General features: G+C 43.7%; 1 long non-coding RNA gene across 2 annotated transcripts in view; it reads left to right on the top strand.

The window, feature by feature from the left end:
- The window catches only part of LOC125963360 (uncharacterized), a 170,852-nt gene that overhangs the window by 25,130 nt on the left and 125,112 nt on the right, over positions 1 to 20,610 (top strand). For both annotated transcript variants that reach the window (XR_007475225.1, XR_007475224.1), the window contains exon 2: positions 16,232 to 16,389. This is a non-coding gene — a long non-coding RNA (uncharacterized LOC125963360). The remainder of the gene's footprint in view (positions 1 to 16,231; positions 16,390 to 20,610) is intronic.

Below are 20,610 nucleotides of genomic sequence, written 5' to 3'. Positions count from 1 at the left end.
GAAAAAGAAATCTGCACTACAATGAAGTCTCACTTCCACCCGGTCAAAAGGGACATCTGAAAAAAGTGTAAAATCCAGAAAGGCAGGACAGGCCATGGAGAACTGGGAGCCTTGTTATGCTGATGGGCGGGATGTAAATTGCCAACAGCCACTCGGGAGAAGTGTATGGTGTTTCCTGAAACATCTAAAAAACAAAGCAACAGAGCCTAGGGCACTTCCACTTATGGTCCTATAGCTTAGGGAAATTAAAATCAAAAAGACACAGCCACCCCAATGTTTGGGACAGCTCTGTTTACAAGAAACTCGTTTACGGTACAAGTTCAATATTGCAGAAAGTGAAAAATGGATAAAGAAGTTGTGGTACTTACGTACAATGCAATATCCCTCAGCAATGAAATCTATGTCATCAGGCCCGTAGCAGCATAATGAGTGGATTCAGGTATGATGATTCTAACTGAAATAAGTCACACAGAAATAGAAATACCATAAGACATCACTAATACACGGAATGTAAACTTGGCTACACAGGTACTGGATTACAAATCAGAACAGGGTCTCAAATGTAGAAAACCAACTTATGCTTGCTTAAGGGGAAAGGTGAGTTGGGGTGCTGCATAAAACCAGAGATTGAAATGAGCACAGATAAAGTTCCTTAAGCCAAATATGGAATAGACAAGAGCTACTCCTTGCTCAACGAAATGGACTCAACATCCAATATTAAACGCCTAAGAATGTACCTGACTAGTAAGTATCTTAAAACCTATGGATTGCTATGTCTCTGAAAGAGAATCAAGCGTGTGTACAGGCACATAAACGCAGCAGTGGTAAGATTGGAGAGGTTTGGTGAGCAAATGAAGACCCTTTGAAGTCATATTGCATGGTACCCATTCCACGGGTCTCAACTCTCCAGGTTTAAGTGATTCTTCCTTCAGCTAAAACATGCATGTGGAACCCAGAGTATGATCAACCATCTGATCGGGAGACGTGTTCCAGTATGTCTCAGTTCTCGTCCTCAGGTACTCGGGTGCAACATTCCAGACGCTTTACTAACACTCTCCCGACTTCGAGAGTCAGTGCCTTTAACCTCCTGTTTGGCCCAGTTTGCAATTTCTGCGGAAGATGAACAGGAATAGGGAGAGCCAATGAGAGACTAGCTGGAGGTGACTGGACGGGCAAATTTAACTCTCATTTCCCACCAGGAAGTGGAATTAACCAAAGGCTCAGCGTGAAGTGCCGCAACCAGATTAGGGCCTGAAGCAATCCTGCGGTGTTGCGGCCAGCTCACAAGAAAGCGAGTTGAAGAAAGGAGCTCAGGGGCACTGTAATTCACAAACCTGCAGAGTTATAAATGACAGCTATCGTCCAAAAATATACTGAAGTAAGGCTGCCAAGAGGACTTGAAAGCGGGGCAGAATTACAGGAAACCGATTTCAGGAGGTAGACTGGAATTGCATTGAAAGCATAGGAAAAGAGGCAGAACATCGACAATGATGCACTTGGCCAAAAAGGGCGTATGCGTTTTTTCCTGAATATATTCAGGAAAAAACGCATACGCACTTTTTGGACAACCAAGCAAGCTTGCAAAGGAAATCTGCACTACAATGAAGTCTCACTTCCCCCCAGTCAAAAGGGCCATCTGAAAAAAGTGTAAAATCCAGAAAGGCAGGACAGGCCATGGAGAACTGGGAGCCTTGTTATGCTGATGGGCGGGATGTAAATTGCCAACAGCCAATCTGGAGAAGTGTATGGTGTTTCCTGAAACATCTAAAAAACAAAGCAACAGAGCCTAGGGCACTTCCACTTATGGTCCTATAGCTTAGGGAAATTAAAATCAAAAAGACACAGCCACCCCAAAGTTTGGGACAGCTCTGTTTACAAGAAACTCGTTTACGGTACAAGTTCAATATCGCAGAAAGTGAAAAATGGATAAAGAAGTTGTGGTACTTACGTACAATGCAATATCACTCAGCAATGAAATCTATGTCATTAGGCCCATAGCAGCATAATGAGTGGATTCAGGTATGATGATTCTAACTGAAATAAGTCACACAGAAAAGAAACATCATAAGATATCAGTAATACACGGAATGTAAACTTGGCTACACAGGAACTGAATTACAAAACAGAACAGTGTCTCAAATGTAGAAAACCAACTTATGCTTGCTTAAGGGGAAAGGTGAGTTGGGGTGCTGCATAAAACCAGAGATTGAAATCAGCACAGATAACGTTCTTAAGCCAAATATGGAATAGACAAGAGCTACTCCTTGCTCAACGAAATGCACTCAACACCCCATATTAAACACATAAGAATGTACCTGACTAGTAAGTATCTTAAAACCTATGGATTGCTCTGTCTCCAAAAGAGAATCAAGCGTGTGTACAGGGGCATAAACGTAGCAGTGATAGGATTGGAGACGTTCGGTGAGCAAATGAAGACCCTTTGAAGTCATATTGCATGGTATCCATTCCACGGGTCTCAACTCTCCAGTTTTAAGGGATTCTTCCTTCAGCTAAAACATGCATGTGGAACCCAGAGTTTGATCAACCATGTGATTGGGAGACGTGTTCAAATATGTCTCAGTTCTCGTCCCCTGGTACTTGGGTGCAACATTCCAGACGCTTTACTAACACTCTCCCGACTTGCAGAGTCAGTGCCTTTAACCTCCTGTTTGGCCCAGTTTGCAATTTCTGCGGAAGATGAACAGGTATAGGGAGAACCCATGAGAGACTAGCTGGAGGTGTCTGGACGCGCAAATTTAACTCTCATTTCCCACCAGGAAGAGGAATTAACCAAAGGCTCAGCGTCCCGTGCCGGAACCAGATTAGGGCCTGAAGCAATCCTGCGGTGTTGCGGCCAGCTCACAAGAAAGCGAGTTGAAGAAAGGAGCTCAGGGGCACTGTAATTCACAAACCTGCAGAGTTATAAATGACAGCTATCATCCAGAAATATACTGAAGTAAGGCTGCCAAGAGGACTTGAAAGCGGGGCAGAATTGCAGGAAACCGATTTCAGGAGTTAGACGGGAATTGCATTGAAAGCATAGGAAAAGAGGTAGAACGTCCACAATGATGCACTTGGACAAAAAGGGCGTATGCGTTTTTTCCTGAATATATTCAGGAAAGAACGCATATGCACTTTTTGGCCAACCAAGCAAGCTTGCAAAGGAAATCTGCACTACAATGAAGTCTCACTTCCCCCCGGTCAAAAGGGCCATCTGAAAAAAGTGTAAAATCCAGAAAGGCAGGACAGGCCATGGAGAACTGGGAGCCTTGTTATGCTGATGGGCAGGATGTAAATTGCCAACAGCCACTCGGGAGAAGTGTATGGTGTTTCCTGAAACATCTAAAAAACAAAGCAACAGAGTCAAGGGCACTTCCACTTATGGTCCTATAGCTTAGGGAAATTAAAATCAAATAGACACAGCCAACCCAAAGTTTGGGATGGCTCTGTTTACAAGAACTTCGTTTACGGTACTAGTTCAATATCGCAGAAAGTGAAAAATGGATAAACAAGTTGTGGTACTTACGTACAATGCAATATCACTCAGCAATGAAATCTATGTCATCAGGCCCGTAGCAGCATAATGAGTGGATTCAGGTATGATGATTCTAACTGAAATAAGTCACACAGAAAAGAAACATCATAAGATATCAGTAATACACGGAATGTAAACTTGGCTACACAGGAACTGAATTACAAAACAAGACAGGGTCTCAAATTTAGAAAACCAACTTATGCTTGCTTAAGGGGAAAGGTGAGTTGGGGTGCTGCATAAAACCAGAGATTGAAATGAGCACAGATAAAGTTCCTTAAGCCAAATATGGAATAGACAAGAGCTACTCCTTGCTCAACGAAATGGACTCAACACCCCATATTAAACGCCTAAGAATGTACCTGACTAGTAAGTATCTTAAAACCTATGGATTGCTCTGTCTCCAAAAGAGAATCAAGCGTGTGTACAGGGGCATAAACGCAGCAGTGATAGGATTGGAGACGTTCGGTGAGCAAATGAAGACCCTTTGAAGTCATATTGCATGGTATCCATTCCACGGGTCTCAACTCTCCAGGTTTAAGGGATTCTTCCTTCAGCTAACACATGCATGTGGAACCCAGAGTTTGATCAACCTTGTGTTTGGGAGACATGTTCAAATATGTCTCAGTTCTCGTCCACTGGTACTCAGGTGCAACATTCCAGACGCTTTACTAACACTCTCCCGACTTGGAGAGTCAGTGCCTTTAACCTCCTGTTTGGCCCAGTTTGCAATTTCTGCGGAAGATGAACAGGTATAGGGAGAACCCATGAGAGACTAGCTGGAGGTGTCTGGACACGCAAATTTAACTCTCATTTCCCACCAGGAAGAGGAATTAACCAAAGGCTCAGCGTCCCGTGCCGGAACCAGATTAGGGCCTGAAGCAATCCTGCGGTGTTGCGGCCAGCTCACAAGAAAGCGAGTTGAAGAAAGGAGCTCAGGGGCACTGTAATTCACAAACCTGCAGAGTTATAAATGACAGCTATCTTCCAAAAATATAGTGAAGAAAGGCTGCCTAGAGGACTTGAAAGTGGGGCAGAATTGCAGGAAACCGATTTCAGGAGGTAGACTGGAATTGCATTTAAAGCATAAGAAAAGAGGTAGAACGTGCAAAATGATGCACTTGGCAAAAAAGGGCGTATGCGTTTTTTCCTGAATATATTCAGGAAAAAACGGATACGCCCTTTTTGGCCAACCAAGCAAGCCTGCAAAGGAAGTCTGCAGTACAATGAAGTCTCACTTCACCCTGGTCAAAAGGGCCATCTGAAAAAAGTGTAAAATCCGGAAAGGCAGGACAGGCCATGGAGAACTGGGAGCCTTGTTATGCTGATGGTCGGGATGTAAATTGCCAACAGGCACTCGGGAGAAGTGTATGGTGTTTCCTGAAACATCTAAAAAACAAAGCAACAGAGCCTAGGGCACTTCCACTTATGGTCCTATAGCTTAGGGAAATTAAAATCAAAAAGACACAGCCACCCCAAAGTTTGGGATGGCTCTGTTTACAAGAACCTCGTTTATGGTACAAGTTCAATATCACAGAAAGTGAAAAATGGATAAACAAGTTGTGGTACTTACGTACAATGCAATATGACTCAGCAATGATATCTATGTCATCAGGCCCATAGCAGCATAATGAGTGGATTCAGGTATGATGATTCTAACTGAAATAAGTCACACAGAAAAAGAAACATCATAAGATATCACTAATACACGGAATGTAAACTTGGCTACACAGGAACTGAATTACAAAACAGAACAGGGTCTCAAATTTAGAAAACCAACTTATGCTTGCTTAAGGGGAAAGGTGAGTTGGGGTGCTGCATAAAACCAGAGATTGAAATGAGCACAGATAAAATTCCTTAAGCCAAATATGTAATAGACAAGAGCTACTCCTTGCTCAATGAGATGGACTCAACACCCCATATTAAACGCCTAAGAATGTACCTGACTAGTAAGTATTTTAAAACCTTTGGATCGCTATGTCTCCGAAAGAGAATCAGGCGTGTGTACAGGGGCATAAACGCAGCAGTGATAGGATTGGAGAGGTTCGGTGAGCAAATGAAGACCCTTTGAAGTCATATTGCATGGTACCCATTCCACGGGTCTCAACTCTCCAGGTTTAAGGGATTCTTCCTTCAGCTAAAACATGCATGTGGAACCCAGAGTATGATCAACCGTGTGATCGGGAGACGTGTTCAAATATGTCTCAGTTCTCGTCCCCTGGTACTCGGGTTCAACATTCCAGATGCTTTACTAACACTCTCCCGACTTGGAGAGTCAGTGCCTTTAACCTCCTGTTTGGCCCAGTTTGCAGTTTCTGCGGAAGATGAACAGGTATAGGGAGAACCAATGAGAGACTAGCTGGAGGTGTCTGGACGGGCAAATTTAACTCTCATTTCCCACCAGGAAGAGGAGTTAACCAAAGGCTCAGCATGCCGTGCCGGAACCAGATTAGGGCCTGAAGCAATCCTGCGGTGTTGCGGCCAGCTCACAAGAAAGCGAGTTGAAGAAAGGAGCTCAGGGGCACTGTAATTCACAAACCTGCAGAGTTATAAATGACAGCTATCCTCCAAAAATATACTGAAGTAAGGCCGCCAAGAGGACTTGAAAGCGGGGCAGAATTGCAGGCAACCGATTTCAGGAGGTAGACTGGAATTGCATTGAAAGCATAGGAAAAGAGGCAGAACTTCCACAATGATGCACTTGGCCATAAAGGGCATATGCGTTTTTTCCTGAATATATTCAGGAAAAAAAAAATACGCCCTTTTTGGCCAACCAAGCAAGCTTGCAAAGGAAATCTGCACTACAATGAAGTCTCACTTCCCCCCGGTCAAAAGGGCCATCTGAAAAAAGTGTAAAATCCAGAAAGGCAGAACAGGCCATGGAGAACTGGGAGCCTTGTTATGCTGATGGGCGGGATGTGAATTACCAACAGCCACTCGGGAGAAGTATATGGTGTTTCCTGAAACATCTAAAAAACAAAGCAACAGAGCCTAGGGCACTTCCACTTATGGTCCTATAGCTTAGGGAAATTAAAATCAAAAAGACACAGCCACCCCAAAGTTTGGGACAGCTCTGTTTACAAGAACCTCGTTTACGGTACAAGTTCAATATCGCAGAAAGTGAAAACTGGATAAAGAAGTTGTGGTACTTACTTACAATGCAATATCACTCAGCAATGAAATCTATGTCATCAGGCCCATAGCAGCATAATGAGTGGATTCAGGTATGATGATTCTAACTGAAATAAGTCACACAGAAATAGAAATACCATAAGACATCACTAATACATGGAATGTAAACTTGGCTACAGAGGAACTGGATTACAAATCAGAACAGGGTCTCAAATGTAGAAAATCAACTTATGCTTGCTTAAGGGTAAAGGTGAGTTGGGGTGCTGCATAAAACCAGAGATTGAAATGAGCACAGATAAAGTTCCTTAAGCCAAATATGGAATAGAAAAGAGCTACTCCTTGCTCAAAGAAATGCACTCAACACCCCATATTAAACGCCTAAGAATGTACCTGACTAGTAAGTATCTTAAAACCTATGGATTGCTATGTCTCCGAAAGAGAATCAAGCGTGTGTACAGGGGCATAAATGCAGCAGTAATAGGATTGGAGAGATTCGGTGAGCAAATGAAGACCCTTTGAAGTCATATTGCATGGTACCCATTCCACGGGTCTCAACTCTCCAGGTTTAAGGGATTCTTCCTTCAGCTAAAACATGCATGTGGAACCCAGAGTATGATCACCTGTGTGATCGGGAGACGTGTTCAAATAAGTCTCAGTTTTCGTCCCGTGGTACTCGGGTGCAACATTCCAGATGCTTTACTAACACTCTCCCGACTTGGAGAGTCAGTGCCTTTAACCTCCTGTTTGGCCCAGTTTGCAATTTCTGCGGAAGATGAACAGGAATAGGGAGAACCAATGAGAGACTAGCTGGAGGTGTCTGGATGGGGAAATTTACCTCTCATTTCCCACCAGGAAGAGGAATTAACCAAAGGCTCAGCATGCCATGCCGGAACCAGATTAGGGCCTGAAGCAATCCTGCGGTGTTGTGGCCAGCTCACAAGAAAGCGAGTTGAAGAAAGGAGCTCAGGGGCACTGTAATTCACAAACCTGCAGAGTTATAAATGACAGCTATCGTCCAAAAATATACTGAAGTGAGGCTGCCAAGAGGACTTGAAAGCGGGGCAGAATTGCAGGAAACCGATTTCAGGAGGTAGACTGGAATTGCATTGAAAGAATAGGAAAAGAGGCAGAACGTCAACAATGATGCAATTGGCCAAAAAGGGCGTATGCGTTTTTTCCTGAATATATTCAGGAAAAAACGCATACGCCCTTTTTGGCCAACCAAGCAAGCTTGAAAAAGAAATCTGCACTACAATGAAGTCTCACTTCCACCCGGTCAAAAGGGACATCTGAAAAAAGTGTAAAATCCAGAAAGGCAGGACAGGCCATGGAGAACTGGGAGCCTTGTTATGCTGATGGGCGGGATGTAAATTGCCAACAGCCACTCGGGAGAAGTGTATGGTGTTTCCTGAAACATCTAAAAAACAAAGCAACAGAGCCTAGGGCACTTCCACTTATGGTCCTATAGCTTAGGGAAATTAAAATCAAAAAGACACAGCCACCCCAATGTTTGGGACAGCTCTGTTTACAAGAAACTCGTTTACGGTACAAGTTCAATATTGCAGAAAGTGAAAAATGGATAAAGAAGTTGTGGTACTTACGTACAATGCAATATCCCTCAGCAATGAAATCTATGTCATCAGGCCCGTAGCAGCATAATGAGTGGATTCAGGTATGATGATTCTAACTGAAATAAGTCACACAGAAATAGAAATACCATAAGACATCACTAATACACGGAATGTAAACTTGGCTACACAGGTACTGGATTACAAATCAGAACAGGGTCTCAAATGTAGAAAACCAACTTATGCTTGCTTAAGGGGAAAGGTGAGTTGGGGTGCTGCATAAAACCAGAGATTGAAATGAGCACAGATAAAGTTCCTTAAGCCAAATATGGAATAGACAAGAGCTACTCCTTGCTCAACGAAATGGACTCAACATCCAATATTAAACGCCTAAGAATGTACCTGACTAGTAAGTATCTTAAAACCTATGGATTGCTATGTCTCTGAAAGAGAATCAAGCGTGTGTACAGGCACATAAACGCAGCAGTGGTAAGATTGGAGAGGTTTGGTGAGCAAATGAAGACCCTTTGAAGTCATATTGCATGGTACCCATTCCACGGGTCTCAACTCTCCAGGTTTAAGTGATTCTTCCTTCAGCTAAAACATGCATGTGGAACCCAGAGTATGATCAACCATCTGATCGGGAGACGTGTTCCAGTATGTCTCAGTTCTCGTCCTCAGGTACTCGGGTGCAACATTCCAGACGCTTTACTAACACTCTCCCGACTTCGAGAGTCAGTGCCTTTAACCTCCTGTTTGGCCCAGTTTGCAATTTCTGCGGAAGATGAACAGGAATAGGGAGAGCCAATGAGAGACTAGCTGGAGGTGACTGGACGGGCAAATTTAACTCTCATTTCCCACCAGGAAGTGGAATTAACCAAAGGCTCAGCGTGAAGTGCCGCAACCAGATTAGGGCCTGAAGCAATCCTGCGGTGTTGCGGCCAGCTCACAAGAAAGCGAGTTGAAGAAAGGAGCTCAGGGGCACTGTAATTCACAAACCTGCAGAGTTATAAATGACAGCTATCGTCCAAAAATATACTGAAGTAAGGCTGCCAAGAGGACTTGAAAGCGGGGCAGAATTACAGGAAACCGATTTCAGGAGGTAGACTGGAATTGCATTGAAAGCATAGGAAAAGAGGCAGAACATCGACAATGATGCACTTGGCCAAAAAGGGCGTATGCGTTTTTTCCTGAATATATTCAGGAAAAAACGCATACGCACTTTTTGGACAACCAAGCAAGCTTGCAAAGGAAATCTGCACTACAATGAAGTCTCACTTCCCCCCAGTCAAAAGGGCCATCTGAAAAAAGTGTAAAATCCAGAAAGGCAGGACAGGCCATGGAGAACTGGGAGCCTTGTTATGCTGATGGGCGGGATGTAAATTGCCAACAGCCACTCTGGAGAAGTGTATGGTGTTTCCTGAAACATCTAAAAAACAAAGCAACAGAGCCTAGGGCACTTCCACTTATGGTCCTATAGCTTAGGGAAATTAAAATCAAAAAGACACAGCCACCCCAAAGTTTGGGACAGCTCTGTTTACAAGAAACTCGTTTACGGTACAAGTTCAATATCGCAGAAAGTGAAAAATGGATAAAGAAGTTGTGGTACTTACGTACAATGCAATATCACTCAGCAATGAAATCTATGTCATTAGGCCCATAGCAGCATAATGAGTGGATTCAGGTATGATGATTCTAACTGAAATAAGTCACACAGAAAAGAAACATCATAAGATATCAGTAATACACGGAATGTAAACTTGGCTACACAGGAACTGAATTACAAAACAGAACAGTGTCTCAAATGTAGAAAACCAACTTATGCTTGCTTAAGGGGAAAGGTGAGTTGGGGTGCTGCATAAAACCAGAGATTGAAATCAGCACAGATAACGTTCCTTAAGCCAAATATGGAATAGACAAGAGCTACTCCTTGCTCAACGAAATGCACTCAACACCCCATATTAAACACATAAGAATGTACCTGACTAGTAAGTATCTTAAAACCTATGGATTGCTCTGTCTCCAAAAGAGAATCAAGCGTGTGTACAGGGGCATAAACGTAGCAGTGATAGGATTGGAGACGTTCGGTGAGCAAATGAAGACCCTTTGAAGTCATATTGCATGGTATCCATTCCACGGGTCTCAACTCTCCAGTTTTAAGGGATTCTTCCTTCAGCTAAAACATGCATGTGGAACCCAGAGTTTGATCAACCATGTGATTGGGAGACGTGTTCAAATATGTCTCAGTTCTCGTCCCCTGGTACTTGGGTGCAACATTCCAGACGCTTTACTAACACTCTCCCGACTTGCAGAGTCAGTGCCTTTAACCTCCTGTTTGGCCCAGTTTGCAATTTCTGCGGAAGATGAACAGGTATAGGGAGAACCCATGAGAGACTAGCTGGAGGTGTCTGGACGCGCAAATTTAACTCTCATTTCCCACCAGGAAGAGGAATTAACCAAAGGCTCAGCGTCCCGTGCCGGAACCAGATTAGGGCCTGAAGCAATCCTGCGGTGTTGCGGCCAGCTCACAAGAAAGCGAGTTGAAGAAAGGAGCTCAGGGGCACTGTAATTCACAAACCTGCAGAGTTATAAATGACAGCTATCATCCAAAAATATACTGAAGTAAGGCTGCCAAGAGGACTTGAAAGCGGGGCAGAATTGCAGGAAACCGATTTCAGGAGTTAGACGGGAATTGCATTGAAAGCATAGGAAAAGAGGTAGAACGTCCACAATGATGCACTTGGACAAAAAGGGCGTATGCGTTTTTTCCTGAATATATTCAGGAAAGAACGCATATGCACTTTTTGGCCAACCAAGCAAGCTTGCAAAGGAAATCTGCACTACAATGAAGTCTCACTTCCCCCCGGTCAAAAGGGCCATCTGAAAAAAGTGTAAAATCCAGAAAGGCAGGACAGGCCATGGAGAACTGGGAGCCTTGTTATGCTGATGGGCAGGATGTAAATTGCCAACAGCCACTCGGGAGAAGTGTATGGTGTTTCCTGAAACATCTAAAAAACAAAGCAACAGAGTCAAGGGCACTTCCACTTATGGTCCTATAGCTTAGGGAAATTAAAATCAAATAGACACAGCCAACCCAAAGTTTGGGATGGCTCTGTTTACAAGAACTTCGTTTACGGTACTAGTTCAATATCGCAGAAAGTGAAAAATGGATAAACAAGTTGTGGTACTTACGTACAATGCAATATCACTCAGCAATGAAATCTATGTCATCAGGCCCGTAGCAGCATAATGAGTGGATTCAGGTATGATGATTCTAACTGAAATAAGTCACACAGAAAAGAAACATCATAAGATATCAGTAATACACGGAATGTAAACTTGGCTACACAGGAACTGAATTACAAAACAAGACAGGGTCTCAAATTTAGAAAACCAACTTATGCTTGCTTAAGGGGAAAGGTGAGTTGGGGTGCTGCATAAAACCAGAGATTGAAATGAGCACAGATAAAGTTCCTTAAGCCAAATATGGAATAGACAAGAGCTACTCCTTGCTCAACGAAATGGACTCAACACCCCATATTAAACGCCTAAGAATGTACCTGACTAGTAAGTATCTTAAAACCTATGGATTGCTCTGTCTCCAAAAGAGAATCAAGCGTGTGTACAGGGGCATAAACGCAGCAGTGATAGGATTGGAGACGTTCGGTGAGCAAATGAAGACCCTTTGAAGTCATATTGCATGGTATCCATTCCACGGGTCTCAACTCTCCAGGTTTAAGGGATTCTTCCTTCAGCTAACACATGCATGTGGAACCCAGAGTTTGATCAACCTTGTGTTTGGGAGACATGTTCAAATATGTCTCAGTTCTCGTCCACTGGTACTCAGGTGCAACATTCCAGACGCTTTACTAACACTCTCCCGACTTGGAGAGTCAGTGCCTTTAACCTCCTGTTTGGCCCAGTTTGCAATTTCTGCGGAAGATGAACAGGTATAGGGAGAACCCATGAGAGACTAGCTGGAGGTGTCTGGACACGCAAATTTAACTCTCATTTCCCACCAGGAAGAGGAATTAACCAAAGGCTCAGCGTCCCGTGCCGGAACCAGATTAGGGCCTGAAGCAATCCTGCGGTGTTGCGGCCAGCTCACAAGAAAGCGAGTTGAAGAAAGGAGCTCAGGGGCACTGTAATTCACAAACCTGCAGAGTTATAAATGACAGCTATCTTCCAAAAATATAGTGAAGAAAGGCTGCCTAGAGGACTTGAAAGTGGGGCAGAATTGCAGGAAACCGATTTCAGGAGGTAGACTGGAATTGCATTTAAAGCATAAGAAAAGAGGTAGAACGTGCAAAATGATGCACTTGGCAAAAAAGGGCGTATGCGTTTTTTCCTGAATATATTCAGGAAAAAACGGATACGCCCTTTTTGGCCAACCAAGCAAGCCTGCAAAGGAAGTCTGCAGTACAATGAAGTCTCACTTCACCCTGGTCAAAAGGGCCATCTGAAAAAAGTGTAAAATCCGGAAAGGCAGGACAGGCCATGGAGAACTGGGAGCCTTGTTATGCTGATGGTCGGGATGTAAATTGCCAACAGGCACTCGGGAGAAGTGTATGGTGTTTCCTGAAACATCTAAAAAACAAAGCAACAGAGCCTAGGGCACTTCCACTTATGGTCCTATAGCTTAGGGAAATTAAAATCAAAAAGACACAGCCACCCCAAAGTTTGGGATGGCTCTGTTTACAAGAACCTCGTTTATGGTACAAGTTCAATATCACAGAAAGTGAAAAATGGATAAACAAGTTGTGGTACTTACGTACAATGCAATATGACTCAGCAATGATATCTATGTCATCAGGCCCATAGCAGCATAATGAGTGGATTCAGGTATGATGATTCTAACTGAAATAAGTCACACAGAAAAAGAAACATCATAAGATATCACTAATACACGGAATGTAAACTTGGCTACACAGGAACTGAATTACAAAACAGAACAGGGTCTCAAATTTAGAAAACCAACTTATGCTTGCTTAAGGGGAAAGGTGAGTTGGGGTGCTGCATAAAACCAGAGATTGAAATGAGCACAGATAAAATTCCTTAAGCCAAATATGTAATAGACAAGAGCTACTCCTTGCTCAATGAGATGGACTCAACACCCCATATTAAACGCCTAAGAATGTACCTGACTAGTAAGTATTTTAAAACCTTTGGATCGCTATGTCTCCGAAAGAGAATCAGGCGTGTGTACAGGGGCATAAACGCAGCAGTGATAGGATTGGAGAGGTTCGGTGAGCAAATGAAGACCCTTTGAAGTCATATTGCATGGTACCCATTCCACGGGTCTCAACTCTCCAGGTTTAAGGGATTCTTCCTTCAGCTAAAACATGCATGTGGAACCCAGAGTATGATCAACCGTGTGATCGGGAGACGTGTTCAAATATGTCTCAGTTCTCGTCCCCTGGTACTCGGGTTCAACATTCCAGATGCTTTACTAACACTCTCCCGACTTGGAGAGTCAGTGCCTTTAACCTCCTGTTTGGCCCAGTTTGCAGTTTCTGCGGAAGATGAACAGGTATAGGGAGAACCAATGAGAGACTAGCTGGAGGTGTCTGGACGGGCAAATTTAACTCTCATTTCCCACCAGGAAGAGGAGTTAACCAAAGGCTCAGCATGCCGTGCCGGAACCAGATTAGGGCCTGAAGCAATCCTGCGGTGTTGCGGCCAGCTCACAAGAAAGCGAGTTGAAGAAAGGAGCTCAGGGGCACTGTAATTCACAAACCTGCAGAGTTATAAATGACAGCTATCCTCCAAAAATATACTGAAGTAAGGCCGCCAAGAGGACTTGAAAGCGGGGCAGAATTGCAGGAAACCGATTTCAGGAGGTAGACTGGAATTGCATTGAAAGCATAGGAAAAGAGGCAGAACGTCGACAATGATGCACTTGGCTAAAAAGGGCGTATGCGTTTTTTCCTGAATATATTCAGGAAAAAACGCATACGCCCTTTTTGGCCAACCAAGCAAGCTTGCAAAGGAAATCTGCACTACAATGAAGTCTCACTTCCCCCAGTCAAAAGTGACATCTGAAAAAAGTGTAAAATCCAGAAAGGCAGGACAGGCCATGGAGAACTGGGAGCCTTGTTATGCTGATGGGCGGGATGTAAATTGCCAACAGCCACTCGGGAGAAGTGTATGGTGTTTCCTGAAACATCTAAAAAACAAAGCAACAGAGCCTAGGGCACTTCCACTTATGGTCCTATAGCTTAGGGAAATTAAAATCAAAAAGACACAGCTACCCCAAAGTTTGAGACGGCTCTGCTTACAAGAACTTCGTTTACGGTACAAGTTCAATATTGCAGAAAGTGAAAAATGGATAAAGAAGTTGTGGTACTTACGTACAATGCAATATCACTCAGCAATGACATCTATCTCATCAAGCCCGTAGCAGCATAATGAGTGGATACAGGTATGATGATTCTAACTGAAATAAGTCACGCAGAAAAAGAAACATCATAAGATATCACTAATAAACGGAATGTAAACTTGGCTACAGAGGAACTGAATTACAAAACAGAACAGGGTCTCAAATTTAGAAAACTAACTTATGCTTGCTTAAGGGGAAAGGTGAGTTGGGGTGCTGCATAAAACCAGAGATTGAAATGAGCACAGATAAAGTTCCTTAAGCCAAATATGGAATAGACAAGAGCTACTCCTTGCTCAACGAAATGGACTCAACACCCCATATTAAACGCCTAATAATATCCCTGACTAGTAAGTATCTTAAAACCTATGGATTGCTATGTCTCCGAAAGAGAATCAAGCGTGTGTACAGGGGCATAAACGCAGCAGTGATAGCATTGGAGAGGTTCGGTGAGCAAATGAAGACCCTTTGAAGTCATATTGCATGGTACCCATTCCACAGGTCTCAAATGTCCAGGTTTAAGGGATTCTTCCTTCAGCTAAAACATGCATGTGGAACCCAGAGTATGATCAACCGTGTGATCGGGAGACGTGTTCAAATATGTCTCAGTTCTTCTCCCCTGGTACTCGGGTGTAACATTCCAGACCCTTTACTAACACTCTCCCGACTTGGAGAGTCAGTGCCTTTAAACTCCTGTTTGGCCCAGTTTGCAATTTCTGCGGAAGATGAACAGGAATAGGGAGAACCAATGAGAGACTAGCTAGAGGTGTCTGGACGGGCAAATTTAACTCTCATTTCCCACTAGGAAGAGGAATTAACCAAAGGCTCAGCGTGCCGGGACGGAACCAGATTAGGGCCTGAAGCAATCCTGCGGTGTTGCGACCAGCTCACAAGAAAGCGAGTTGAAGAAAGGAGCTCAGGGGCACTGTAATTCACAAACCTGCAGAGTTATAAATGACAGCTATCCTCCAAAAATATACTGAAGTAAGGCCGCCAAGAGGACTTGAAAGCGGGGCAGAATTGCAGGAAACCGATTTCAGGAGGTAGACTGGAATTGCATTGAAAGCATAGCAAAAGAGGCAGAAAGTCGACAGTGATGCACTTGGCCAAACAGGGCGTATGTGTTTTTCCCTGAATATATTCAGGAAAAAACGCATACGCCCTTTTTGGCCAACCAAGCAAGCTTGCAAAGGAAATCTGCACTACAAAGAAGTCTCACTTCCCCCGGTCAAAAGGGCCATCTGAAAAAAGTGTAAAATCCAGAAAGGCAGGACAGGCCATGGAGAACTGGGAACCTTGTTATGCTGATGGGTGGGATGTAAATTGCCAACAGCCACTCGGGAGAAGTGTATGGTGTTTCCTGAAACATCTAAAAAACAAAGCAACAGAGCCTAGGGCACTTCCACTTATGGTCCTATAGCTTAGGGAAATTAAAATCAAAAAGACACAGCCACCCCAAAGTTTGGGACGGCTCTGTTTACAAGAACCTCGTTTACGGTACAAGTTCAATATCGCAGAAAGTGAAAAATGGATAAAGAATTTGTGGTACTTACATACAATGGAATATCACTCAGCAATGAAATCTATGTCATCAGGCCTGTAGCAGAAAATGAGTGGATGCAGGTATGATGATTCTAACTGAAATAAGTCACACAGAAAAAGAAACATCATAAGATATCAGTAATACACGGAATGTAAACTTGGCTACACAGGAACTGAATTACAAAACAGAACAGGGTCTCAAATTTAGAAAACCAACTTATGCTTGCTTAAGGGGAAAGGTGAGTTGGGGTGCTGCATAAAACCAGAGATTAAAATCAGCACAGATAACGTTCCTTAAGCCAAATATGTAATAGACAAGAGCTACTCCTTGCTCAACGAAATGGACTCAACACCCCATATTAAACGCCTAATAATGTACCTGATTAGTAAGTATCTTAAAGCCTATGGATTGCTCTGTCTCCGAAAGAGAATCAAGCGTGTGTACAGGGGCATAAACGCAGCAGTGATAGGATTGGAGAGGTTCGGTGAGCAAATGAAGACCCTTTCAAGTCATATTGTATGCTACCCGTTCCACGGGTCTCAACTCTCCAGGTTTAAGGGATTCTTCCTTCAGCTAAAACATGCATGTGGAACCCACAGTATGATCAACCATGGGATCGGGAGACGTGTTCAAATATGTCTCAGTCTCGTCCCCTTGTACTCGGGTGCAACATTCCAGACGCTTTACTAACACTCCCCCGACTTGGAGAGTCAGTGCCTTTAACCTCCTGTTTGGCCCAGTTTGCAATTTCTGCGGAAGATGAACAGGAATAGGGAGAACCAATGAGAGACTAGCTGGAGGTGTCTGGACGGGCAAATTTACCTCTCATTTCCCACCAGGAAGAGGTATTAACCAAAGGCTCAGCGTGCCGTGCCGGAACCAGATTAGGGCCTGAAGCAATCATGCGGTGTTGCGGCCAGCTTCCAAGAAAGTGAGTTGAAGAAAGGAGCTCAGGGGCACTGTAATTCACAAACCTGCAGAGTTATAAATGACAGCTATCCTCCAAAAATATACTGAAGTAAGGCCGCCAAGAGGACTTGAAAGCGGGGCAGAATTGCAGGAAACCGATTTCAGGAGGTAGACTGGAATTGCATTGAAAGCATAGGAAAAGAGGCAGAACGTGGACAATGATGCACTTGGCCAAAAAGGGCGTATGCGTTTTTTCCTGAAAATATTCAGGAAAAAACGCATACGCCCTTTTTGGCCAACCAAGCAAGCTTGCAAAGGAAATCTGCACAACAATGAAGTCTCCCTTCCCCGGGTCAAAAAGTGCCATCTGAAAAAAGTGTAAAATCCAGAAAGGCAGGACAGGCCATGTTGAATTAGGAGCCTTGTTATGCTGATGGGCGGGATGTAAATTGCCAACAGCCACTAGGGAGAAGTGTATGGTGTTTCCTGAAACATCTAAAAAACAAAGCAACAGAGCCTAGGGCACTTCCACTTATGGTCCTATAGCTTAGGGAAATTAAAATCAAAAAGACACAGCCACCCCAATGTTTGGGACGGCTCTGTTTACAAGAACCTCGTTTACGATACAAGTTCAATATCGCAGAAAGCGAAAAATGGATAAAGAAGTTGTGGTACTGACGTACAATGCAATATCACTCAGCAATGAAATCTATGTCATCAGGCCCGTAGCAGCATAATGAGTGGATTCAGGTATGATGATTCTAACTGAAATAAGTCACACAGAAAAAGAAACATCATAAGATATCACTAATACACGGAATGTAAACTTGGCTACACAGGAACTGAATTACAAAACAGAACAGGGTCTCAAATTTAGAAAACCAACTTATGCTTGCTTAAGGGGAAAGGTGAGTTGGGGTGCTGCATAAAACCAGAGATTGAAATGAGCACAGATAAAGTTCCTTAAGCCAAATATGTAATAGACAAGACCTACACCTTGCTGAACGAAATGGACTCAGCACCCCATATTAAACGCCTAAGTATGTACCTGACTAGTAAGTATCTTAAAACCTATGGATTGCTATGTCTCCGAAAGAGAATCAAGCGTGTGTCCAGGGGCATAAACGCAGCAGTGATAGGATTGGAGAGATTCGGTGAGCAAATGAAGACCCTTTGAAGTCATATTGCATGGTACTCATTCCACGGGTCTCAACTCTCCAGGTTTAAGGGATTCTTCCTTCAGCTAAAACATGCATGTGGAACCCAGAGTATGATCAACCTTGTGATTGGGAGACGTGTTAAAATATGTCTCAGTACTCGTCCCCTGGTACTCGGGTGCATCATTCCAGACTCTTTAGGGAGTACCAATGAGAGACTAGCTGGAGGTGTCTGGACGGGCAAATTTAACTCTCATTTCCCACCAGGAAGAGGAATTAACCAAAGGATCAGCATGCCGTGCCAGAACCAGATTAGGGCCTGAAGCAATCCTGCGGTGTTGCGGCCAGCTCACAAGAAAATGAGTTGAAGAAAGGAGCTCAGGGGCACTGTAATTCACAAACATGCAGAGTTATAAATGACAGCTATTGTCCAAAAATATAGTGAAGAAAGGCTGCCAAGAGGACTTGAGAGCGGGGCAGAATTGCAGGAAACCGATTTCAGAAGGTAGACTGGAATTGCATTTAAAGCATAGGAAAAGAGGCATAACGGGGACAATGATGCACTTGGCCAAAAAGGGCGTATGCGTTTCTTCCTGAATATATTCAGGGAAAAACGCATATGCACTTTTTGGTCAACCAAGAAATTTTGCAAAGGAAATCTGCACTACAATGAAGTCTCACTTCCCCCCGGTCAAAAGGGCCATCTGAAAAAAGTGTAAAATCCAGAAAGGCAGGACAGGCCATGGAGAACTGGGAGCCTTGTTATGCTGATGGGCGGGATGTAAATTGCCAACAGGCACTCGGGAGAAGTGTATGGTGTTTCCTGAAACATCTAAAAAACAAAGCAACAGAGCCTAGGGCACTTCCACTTATGGTCCTATAGCTTAGGGAAATTGAAATCAAAAAGACACAGCCACCCCAAAGTTTGGGACGGCTCTGTTTACAAGAACCTCGTTTACGGTACAAGTTCAATATCGCAGAAAGCAAAAAATGGATAAAGAAATTGTGGTACTTACGTACAATGCAATATCACTCAGCAATGAAATCTATGTCATCAGGCTCGTAGCAGCATAATGAGTGGATTCAGGTATGATGATTCTAACTGAAATAAGTCACACAGAAAAAGAAACATCATAAGCTGTCACTAATACACGGAATGTAAACTTGGCTACACAGGAACTGAATTACAAAACAGAACAGGATCTCAAATTTAGAAAACCAACTTATGCTTGCTTAAGGGGAAAGGTGAGTTGGGGTGCTGCAGAAAACCAGAGATTGAAATGAGCACAGATAAAGTTCCTTAAGCCAAATATGGAATAGACAAGACCTACACCTTGCTGAAAGAAATGGACTCAAAACCCCATATTAAACGCCTAAGTATCTACCTGACTAGTAAGTATCTTAAAACCTATGGATTGCTATGTCTCCGAAAGAGAATCCAGCGTGTGTACAGGGGCTTAAACGCAGCAGTGATAGGATTGGAGAGGTTCAGTGAGCAAACGAAGACCCTCTGAAGTCATATTGCATGGTACCCATTCCACGGGTCTCAAATCTCCAGGTTTAAGGGATTCTTCCTTCAGCTAAAACATGCATGTGGAACCCAGAGTATGATCAACCATGTGATCGGGAGACGTGTTCTAATATGTCTCGGTTTTCGTCCCCTGGTACTCGGGTGCAACATTCCAGACGCTTTACTAACACTCTCCCGACTTGGTGAGTCAGTGCCTTTAACCTCCTGTTTGGCCCAGTTTGCAGTTTCTGCGGAAGATGAACAGGTATAGGGAGAACCAATGAGAGACTAGCTGGAGGTGTCTGGACGGGCAAATTTAACTCTCATTTCCCACCAGGAAGAGGAGTTAACCAAAGGCTCAGCATGCCGTGCCGGAACCAGATTAGGGCCTGAAGCAATCCTGCGGTGTTGCGACCAGCTCACAAGAAAGCGAGTTGAAGAAAGGAGCTCAGGGGCACTGTAATTCACAAACCTGCAGAGTTATAAATGACAGCTATCCTCCAAAAATATACTGAAGTAAGGCCGCCAAGAGGACTTGAAAGCGGGGCAGAATTGCATGAAACCGATTTCAGGAGGTAGACTGGAATTGCATTGAAAGCATAGGAAAAGAGGCAGAACGTCGACAATGATGCACTTGGCTAAAAAGGGCGTATGCGTTTTTTCCTGAATATATTCAGGAAAAAACGCATACGCCCTTTTTGGCCAACCAAGCAAGCTTGCAAAGTAAATCTGCACTACAATGAAGTCTCACTTCCCCCAGTCAAAAGGGCCATCTGAAAAAAGTGTAAAATCCAGAAAGGCAGGACAGGCCATGGAGAACTGGGAGCCTTGTTATGCTGATGGGCGGGATGTAAATTGCCAACAGCCACTCGGGAGAAGTGTA

Source organism: Orcinus orca, unplaced genomic scaffold (genome assembly GCF_937001465.1).
Source record: "Orcinus orca unplaced genomic scaffold, mOrcOrc1.1 scaffold_51, whole genome shotgun sequence".
NCBI lineage: Eukaryota > Metazoa > Chordata > Mammalia > Artiodactyla > Delphinidae > Orcinus > Orcinus orca.
Note: the sequence above shows the minus strand (reverse complement) of the source record. Positions and strands in the feature narration are given on the sequence as shown.